This window comes from Leptonychotes weddellii, chromosome 3 (assembly GCF_054177405.1).
Source record: "Leptonychotes weddellii isolate Sample4059 chromosome 3, ASM5417740v2, whole genome shotgun sequence".
Classification (NCBI taxonomy): domain Eukaryota; kingdom Metazoa; phylum Chordata; class Mammalia; order Carnivora; family Phocidae; genus Leptonychotes; species Leptonychotes weddellii.
In genome coordinates this window covers 70316133-70326135 of record NC_138371.1, presented here as the reverse complement: position 1 = coordinate 70326135, position 10003 = coordinate 70316133, and the positions used below count along the sequence as shown (strand labels likewise).

The 10003-nt window shown below is 37.6% G+C and overlaps 2 pseudogenes; one reads left to right on the top strand and one right to left on the bottom strand.

Moving 5' to 3' along the window:
- Positions 1–3073: 3073 nt before the first annotated feature.
- On the bottom strand, positions 3074–4476 carry LOC102748649 (small ribosomal subunit protein eS4-like; annotated as a pseudogene).
- Positions 4477–5131: 655 nt separating this feature from the next.
- LOC102748338 (elongation factor 1-gamma pseudogene) lies at positions 5132–7161 on the top strand (annotated as a pseudogene).
- The last annotated feature ends 2842 nt before the right edge of the window (positions 7162–10003 follow it).

Genomic DNA, 10003 nt, shown 5'->3' with positions numbered 1-10003 from the left:
ATTCAGTTTATGACTCAGGAGGTGCTGATAAATACCCGGCTGTAAACATTTTATTCAAATGAGCTGGGAAATAAGACTAGGGTTGGGGGAGTGTTTCACTATTTACAGGATAAAATTTCACTTAATATCTTATTTTTATTGCAATACCTCACCCCTACTTTCAATTGACTAGTTTCTCTGAATCTAGAGTTTCTATAATTCAATTTATCCCAGAAGAAGCTTTTGGTTTCTCCATAGGGAGTTGGCAGGGAAGCAGAGGAGACCTTGGTTTTAACTCCATTTTATGCTCACTTTAAATTGGCCACTGTACTTTTCATCCCATCTTTCATTTGCTCTGGAAATAAATGGTGCTTCTATCCTGAGCCTTTTATAGGTTTTACTTGCTGAATTAGTGTTCTCTGTTATAGGCATCCTCTGTGCTGGTATTGGGCTTAAAGTCTTTTTACTCTTTTATGTCAGTAACCATAATTTGTCCACTTTCAACAATATATCTTGCAAATATTTATGGATATCATTCATTGACTGTGGCTTTCTTTTCCATTGATACCAATTTACTGTTATTTTAGTGGAGTTGCATAGGCAGTAAAAATAAATGAACATTTTAATTCAAGCCATTTAATTTTATGTCTGAGATTGATAGGCTTTCATATGATTATTGCTCATTCTCTTTTTCTCTTGTGAATTGTCAGTTCATAGTCTTTCCCCATTTTTCTTATTGGGTTGTGTGTGTATGTGTTTGTGTTTTATTGTTTGTAGGCAATCTTTACTCCCTGGGAGATGAAAATAATTGGAACAAGAAAGAAAGTTGGGTCATAAGACACATAAACATGACATCCCTTTGACTAAGAAAGGCAAAATATATTTATTAAAAATCTTTCTAATTGTTTAAAAAAATATTATGAAGCTCCTACCAAATATTATACACTATGCTAAGAAGTAGAAATTGTAAAACTTAATTTTCATTTTTCTCAAAATACAAGATTCAATTTCTGTGGCCCCTTAGATACACGCAGCCCCATCTACCCACCTAGTCTTAGTTGTTTGCCCCTCCCCTAGCCTGAGCATCCCTACATACAATTTTGATTGAGATTGCATTGGATCTGTAGGCCAGTCTGGAGAATTTACTTCTTTATAAAATTGTATTTTTCAGCAATGAACATTTGCCATTTTAACCACTTTAAATGTACAGTATAGAGGCATTTAAGTACATTCACACTGTTTTACAATCATCACTACCATCCATCTCCAAAACTTTTTCATCACTCTAAACTGAAACTCCATATCCATTAAACAATAATTCCCCATATCCTCCTCACAGCTCTTGGCAGCCACAATTCTGTTTTCTATATCTATGAATTTGGCTATCCTAAGCATCTCATTTAATGGAATCATACAGTATTTGTCCTTTTGTGACTGGCTTATTTCACTTATGATAATGTCTTCAAGGTTTATCCATATCTTAGCCTGTGTCAGAATTTCCTTGTTTTTAAGGCTGAATAATATTCATTATATGTATATACCACATTTTGATTATCCATTCATCTGTCAATAGACACTTGGGTTGCTTCCTCCTTTTAGTTATTGTGAATAGTGGTGCTATGAAAGTGGATATACAAATATCTGTTTAAGACTCTGTTTTCAATTATTTTGGAAGTAGAATTGCTCAGTCATATGGTAATCCCATTTTTAGTTTTTGAGGAACTGCCATGACATTTTCCATAGCAGCTAGCCATTTTATATTCCCAGTAACAGGGCTTCCAATTTCACCACATCCATGCCAACACTTGTTATTTTCTGTGTTTTTGAAAATAGCCATCCTAATCGGTGTGAAGTGGCATTTCATTGTGGTTTTAATTTGCATTCCCTAATGATTAGCTGTGTTGGGCATCATTTCATGTGCTTATTATCCATTTGTATATCTTCTTTAGAGAAAGGTCTATTCAAGCCTTTCCATTTTTAAATTGAGTTGTATATGTTTTCTTGTTTTTGTTGAGTTGTAGTTCTTTACTCTGGATATTAACCCTTTATCAGATATATGATTTGCAAATATTTTTTCCATTTTTGGGGGTTGCCTCTAATTCTGTTCATAATGTCTTTTGATGTATAAAAATTTTTAATTTTGATGTAGTCTGATTTACCTGTTTTTCTTGTGCTTTTTGTGTCACATCCAGGAAGTCACTGCCAAATCTAATGTCACAAAGATTTTTGCCTATGTTTATTTCTAAGAGTTTCATATTTTTAGGTCTTATATTTAAGTTTTTGATCCATTTTGAGTTAATTTTTTGTATATAGTATAAAGTAGAGGTCAAACTTCATCGTTTTGCATGAGGATATCCAGTTTTTCCAACACCATTTGTTCATTCATTAATTTTTGAAAATTCTTGGACAGCTTATCTTCAAATGTTGCTTCTGTCATATACTCTCTAGCCTCTTTTTCTTTTAGAAGTTTAAACAGTATACAATATACCTCTCACTCTTTTCTGATTTTTCACTCCTTCTTCTCTGTTTCAATCTAGTATTTTACAGTGATTTATATTCTAGTTTAAAGTGATCTTTGTTGTGTCCAACCTAATAAGGCCATTTATTCTTAATTTTGGTTACTGTATTTTTTAGCTTTTATGTCTTAAGAGAATGAACTCTGTGGGCTGACCTAAGTTCCACCAGTTAGGAGTACTGGCACAGAAGAGTAAAGGAAGGGAGGAGAGCAAATGCAGGATATTTATAACCTGGTTTCCTCCTTCCATCCCTGAAGGATGTCTGTATTCCTGCAGGATTATGTTCTGCTAGCCAGCTGTCTTAACAAAAATTTATCTGAGTCCAGTTACTGCTCTCCCTCACCTCTTTAGGCTTAAGGAGATTATGTATCTTGCTAGTACTAGTTTTTAGACAATGCACTAACTCTAGTGTTTTCCTAATAATCCTACACTTAGCTTTGTCCTTCCATTCAACACTCCTCAAATCACTCAATTTGGGTGAACTATTTTTTTCTACTTGGGGCATTAACTATAGTGAATTTTATACATAGAAAATCTTGGTTTATCAATATTTTATTTATGGGTTTCAGGAACTTGTCATACTTTAAAAGGACATTTTCATACAAGTATTGTATAAAGTGTCTCATGTATCCTTTTACCACTTTTTTTCCATGCTGTATTATCTTTAATTAAGTGTAAAGACTTCCAATCATATCACCAAGAGACCAATTCACCCACTGCTCTGTTTGGTTGCCAGTGTCTTGTCTCTCTCTTCATCAATGGTGAGGCAGATAGCCTTTCCATGGGAAAGAGAAATCCATGGCTTAGTGCCTTTGCCAATAACAAAAATGTTGGAGAGCTGGATGGCAAAGCTGTTGCTATTGGTATCTTTCATGTGAACTACACCGAAAGAACCCCGGTGTCTCTCTCTGTTGGTGATTATACCAATTCTTCCCATGTTAACACATTCAGTCACCATATACAAATTACCAGTGCCAAACTTGATGGAATCAGTAAACTTTCAAGTCTCCAAATCAATGTGAATGATGAAGGGATCAGGGTAGTGGATGGTGCCTACATCAGGGGTCATTAGATGAAGGATTCCTTTTGTTTCCAGAAGGATCTTTTTCACTTTGCACGACTTGTACTTGGCCTCCCCGGATGTAATACAATGAATAGCAAAGTGACTCTTGGTGTCACAGATTAGACAGAAATTCTCTGCAGTCTTATCACTGCTTATGACATTCATAAAACCAACATGTAGGTTATATCAGTTTGGACCTTGCCACCAATCTTAATGAAACATTACATGATTATCTTCCTTACTTCATCTTTTAGGGAATACTTAAGCCTATTCTTTAGGAAAATGATGAGAGGGATGCCGGGAATGGCCAGCAATCCCTGTACCGATGGATGAAAGATTACTCCAAACTTTGCTGTGAAAGAGAGGAGAAGGCAAGAGGGTCAATGCTCAGAAATGAAAACCCTTTGCTCTTCTTTGCTCCCACTTTTATTGGTCCTTCAGGATAATCACAAATCCTTATAACTGTTTCTCAAGCACGTGATGTGTGACAAGGGAAGATCTGTTTAAGGGAAAGATACAATATGCTAATCTGCATGTTCTACAAGTTCTGCTAAACATAGCCTAAGGGACAATGCATACATCTCTTAGATCACAGGGCAGCTCTTTGGGCTAAGAAAGCTTTGGGGAAGGCAACTTCCTGAGGCATTCCAACAGCAGAGTGGTCAGCAGGCCTCGGCATTCCAAAGGCCTATGCCTTTCTCTGAAACCTTCTATCGCTCCCAGCGGCTTCCGTGTTACATTTTAGCAAGCCAGGTATTATGGCTGATTTCATGCTCTACATTAACCCCAACAGAGGGAGACATTCTCTCAGAATATGGCAATTTGTAGATGGATGAGGAGCAAACACACCAGTTTATCCAGCTTCCAGTGCTTTAGAGCTGCTGTCTGCTTCAGATGCTTCTTGAGACCATGAGCCATGGCTGTTCTAGTCATGAAAATAACTCCTTTTACAGCTTCAAATTTTACATTCAAATCTATGATCCATATGGTATTTCTTATTATATTAGAAATGAAGTATTACTCATTTTTTCCCACAATTTTTATGGCTATTTTTATTGGTTTATTTTCTGTTTGACTTTTTGAATCTGTTTATCAAATTAAAAACATAATACTGGTATTTTTTATTGAACAAATATAAAATTTATAACATTTATAGATTAATTTAGTGATAAGTAAAATCTTTGAGTCCACTTAGTCATGAATATAGTACTCTTACCAGTTGTCTTCATTTGTATTTCTCACTAGTTTTTTTTTAAGAGTTTTCTTTGGAGAGGGTTTTTTACAGTTCCTGTTACCCTAGATATTTTACACAGAGGTTACTGTAAATGTCTCCTTCCATTATAACTTGTAGCAGGTTTTGATTTACACATATGAAGCCTAGTGATTCTTGATATAACTACCTTAATTTTGAACCCAGCCACTTTATTGAGTTATGTTTGTTTGTAATAGTTATACATTTTCCAAGTTTTCCTTTAACCAGCCTCTGATAAGAGAAAAATAGAAGAAACTCTCAGACTTTGTGTTCAACAGAAACTTTAAGCAGGATGTGACCCTTTAACTGAGTCCCCAGGTACAAATGGGATTTTGATAGTTGCAAATAAAGGTAAGAGGCATATGGGAAGAATGTTCTAGATTAAGAAAGGAATAGTTTTTTCTCTGTGGAATCACCATGGTGGCCAGGACCCTGTACACATATCCTGAGAACTGGAGGGTCTTCAAGCCTCTCATTGCTGCTCGGTACAGTGGGGCTCAGGTCTATGTGCTCTCTGCACCACCCCATTTCCAGTTTGACCAAACCAACTCCCCCGAATTTCTCCGTAAATTGCCTGCCAGTAAGTTTCCAGCATTTGAGGGTGACGATGGTTTCTGTGTGTTGGAGAGCAATGCCAGTGCCTACTATGTGAGCAATGAGGAGCTGTGGGGAAATACTCCAGAGGCAGCAGCCCCAGTGGTTCAGGGGTGAGCTTTGCTGATAGTGACATAGTGTCCCCAGCCAGTACCTGGGTGTTCCCCACTTTGGGCATTGTGCACGACAACAAGCAGGCCACACAGAATGCAAAGGAAGAGGTAAGGTGAATTCTGAGACTACTGGATGCTCACTTAATGACAAGGACTTTCCTGGTGGGTGAATGTGTGACACTGGCTGACATCACAATAGTCTGCACCCTGTTGTGGCTTTATAAACAGGTCCTGGAGCCTTCTTTCCAGCAGGCCTTCCCTGACACCAACCACTGGTTCCTCACCTGCATTAACTGGCCCCAGTTCCAGGCTATCTTGTGGGGGAGGGGAAACTCCATGAGAAGATGGCCCAGGTTGATGCTAAAAAGTTTGCAGGGAGCCATCCTGAAAAGGGTACCCTACAGAAAGAGAAAGGTTCTTGAGAAGAGAAGCAGAACCCCCAGGCTGAGTGGAAAGAGGAGAAAAAGGCTGCTGCCGCTGCTTCTGAGGAGGAGATGGATGAATGTGAACAGGCGCTGGCTGCTAAGGCAAAGGCCAAGGATCGCTTTGCTCACTTGCCCAAGAGTACCTTTGTGTTGGATGAATTTAAGTGCAAATACTCCAGTGAGGACACCCTCTCTGTGGTGCTACCATATGTTTGGGAGCATTTTGATAAGGATGGCTGGTCTCTGTGCTATTCTGAGTACTGTTTCCCTGAGAGCTCACCTGGACCTTCATGAGCTGCAACCTCATCACTGGAATGTTCCAGAGGTTGGACAAACTGAGGAAGAATGCCTTTGCCAGTGTCACTCTTTTTGGAGCTAACAATAGCAGTTCCATTTCTGAAGTCTAGGTCTTCTAAGGCCAGGATCTTGCCTTTCTGAGTCCAGACTGGCAGGCAGACTAAGAGTCATATACATGGCAGAAACTGGGTCCTGGCAGTGAGGAGACCCAGACACTGGTTCAAGAGTATTTTTCCTGGGAGGGGGCCTTCCAGCATGTGGGCAAAGCATTCAATCAGGGCAAGATCTTCAAATAAACATCTCTTGCCATCACCTAGCTGCCTGCACCTGCCCTTCAGGGAGATAAGGGTCATTAAAGGAAACTGAACATTGGAAGAAAAAAAAAGGAAGGAACATTAGGTAATGATTAAAAGAGACAAAGCACACGGTCAACTTGAGGACTTACATGTCATTCAGTATCATGGGGCAATGGGCTATGAAGTGGAAAGTTGTGAGACATGAAAAAGATAAGAAACAATGAGTTCATTTAGGGCCCTAAAAGAAGGAGCTTAGGAATCACACTAAGAACAATGGAAGCAATTGAATTTTAGCAGAAGAGCAAGTAAGATGACTATCAACATGGAGAATGAAGTTTTGTGGTTCATATGGCTGGTACAAGTGTGTTGCAATAATATGGGAGATTAACTTTGTGACAAAAATAAAGAGGATGCATGGGCTGAAGGCCTATTAATGAGGTAGCATCTGCAAGGGTTGGTGACTGTCAGGAAGAGGAAAAGAGAGGGAGAGGTGAAGGATTCTGGCTGGAACAGTGCATGGAACAGGGAAGGATTTGTGAGAAGGGGATGAGTTCAGATCTGTTGAGGTTGCATTTGAGAAGCCTGTGGAACATATACATACTAATTTATAAAATATGTCTATGTGTTAGATCCAGTCATCTTTTATTCAACAAATATTGATTAAATGCCCTCTCCAAATCAGATGTTTTCTCCCTGGCAGGAGGAGAGATTGGGCTATGCCTCCTGCACTATAATAACAATCAAGATAGGATGGTATGAAAATACTTGTTATCTATGTATTTTATATCCAAAAAGAAAACAAAGTCACTGTTATGGGCTGAATTATGTCTCTTTAAAAATTCATGTTGAAGCCCCGACCCCCAGCACCTCAGAATGTAGGTGTATTTAGAGATAAGATCTTTAAAGAGGTGATTAAGTTAAAATGAGACTGTTAGAGTAGTGCTCTCATCCAGTATGACTGGTGTTCTTTTAAGAAGAGGAAGAGGCATCAGGAATGCCTACACACAGAGGAACAAATACATAAAAAGTAGTAAAAGAGTGGCCATCTGGAAGCCAAGGAGAGAGGCCTCAGAGGAATCTAACCCTGCTGGCACCTTAGTTTTGGACTTCCAGCCTCCGGAAGTGGGAAAAAATAAATTTCTGTTTTTTGTTTTTTGTTTTTTTTTATGAGAGCCAGTATGTGGTCTTTTTTTAATGGCAGCCCTAGCAACAAATAGTGACTAATAATTAAAATGTGCATGTACATGCACAGAGCAAATTAATGCTAGAGATCAAGAACTAGACAAAGAATATACATAAGAATTCTTTTTTTTCCCCAAATTTATTAAGGACTAATTGACAAATATAATCATATATATTGAGAATGTACATGATGATTTGATGTATACACACACACACACACACACATATAGAATGATTTCTAGGATCAAAATAATTAAACATCACCTCACATGGTTAGCTTGCCTATGTGTGTGTGGTGGGAAGGCTTAAGATATACTCTCAGCAACTATCAAGTAAACATCACTGTATTATTAACTAGAGCACTTTATTTGTCTTAAACATTTTTCAGAAGGTAACTAAATATTTAAATGGAATATTAAATTGGACTGATTCTCTCAGCAAAGGATATAATTTATTAATAGGACTTTGAAATGTTTGATTCACTTCTTTTATTGCCATTTTCTTTGGTCAGATGAACTTTGCATTATTCTTGAGAGTCTCAGAATGATTCAAATCCAGGGATAAAATATGGAAATTAAAATGTTTCTTATTCTGTGACATGAAGTAATTAGATGATTTGCTTCAGTATGTTGACCTTTCATTTATAAGCTATTTTTTGAAGCATATTCTTAATGTATTATACAGAAGCAATGTTCTCAGAAGGGTAAATAACAAAGTTAATGACTTACTATTTTTTTTTCTTTTTAGTAAATGCCAGTTCTTCAGCCTTTAACAAATTATTGCCAAAAGCTAAGCTCATGCTTCAGTGTTTCTGGAACATATAGTTTGTGATATCACCATGAAAACACTAGCTGTGAAAGAAAGCTGGATCAGGAAAGATGAAGTAGCCAAGAGGGTAGCTTCCGTGGACCACTTCAATTCAAGGTACTTTATTTACAATCACTGCCTCTCTTCTAGAATGTAGACAAATGGTCCAAGAGAGTTCACCCTTAAATGTTTCCAGAGGCCAAGATTTAAGTAATGTTTTTTTCTCATTGGTGAATTTACTTTTTAAGAAGCATCACTCAGACTATGTTTTAAAAACATCTGATTTTCCCTTTAAAGGCTTGAAAAATAGCATGAGGCACAGTTGCAGAGGTGAGGCAGGCCTCTGTGACCCTAGGTCTCTGATTTGGGTAATTCAATAGTTTGGAAGTCAATTTAAACTGACTTAAGCAATAGAAAGGACCTGCTGGGACACACGCTGAAAAGTCCTGAGTGTTGGCAGAATACAGGTACAGCATAATTAGGCTTCTACTCCATCTTCCAGAGATTCTTTTCAGAATTCCTCCTTAGCTTGTTGGCCATATTCCATCAAGGGCTCAAAAATGTTATAGCAGGTTCTGACCTCACTAAATGAATTGTGGCCAAACAGGATCCACCCCTAGAGCCTGAAGTGGGTATAATTCCTAATAGTAGCCCAAGGAAAGGCGATATTGTAAGGATCCCTTTATCCTTAGATGTGAATATACACTGAGATCTTTTTTTTATTTTAAATAAAAATGATCTAGGTTCATTTTGAAAGACCTCACTAGTTCATAAATTTGATTCTAATAATGACCAAATAATTTTGCTTTTAGAATAATATACACTTACACAGTATAGTATATTTGGCCCATAATGCCCAAGCAAGTCTATGACATAGATAGTATTTTTATTTCCAATACTACTGTGCTTATTTTGAAAAGGGTAGAAGACCATCTAAGCCTATGTTTTCTAAGAAGGACCCACTGGCTGATTTTATGTAGAGATGAGGCAATTACAAATTGATACTTACAAGGCTCCTTTAGGGAAATACATTTTATTAGGTGCTAATTCGGCTGATTAGGCAGCAATCAGACTTCTTTGTATTCTAAATAAAGCAGTTAATATGACAATATTGTTTCATTTACTCCGATTAGGACTCTTAATTAGGTCATGAAGGATATTTAAGATAAATGATGAGAAGTCCAGGAAGAAGTTGGGAATCTGATTTAGAGCTGATGTTGTTAATGCCACAGAAGAACTAAAGGAAACATTGTTTGTATTCATGTCTTAATGTTTATTGCATGGATACCCAAATGGCTAACAGACACATGAAAAAGTGCTCAACATCGCAAGGCATCAGGGAAATCCAAATCAAAACCTCAATGAGATACCACCTCACACCAGTGAGAATGGCTAAAATTAACAAGTCAGGAAACGACAGATGTTGGCAGGGATGCAGAGAAAGGGGAACCCTCCTACACTGTTGGTGGGAATGCAAGC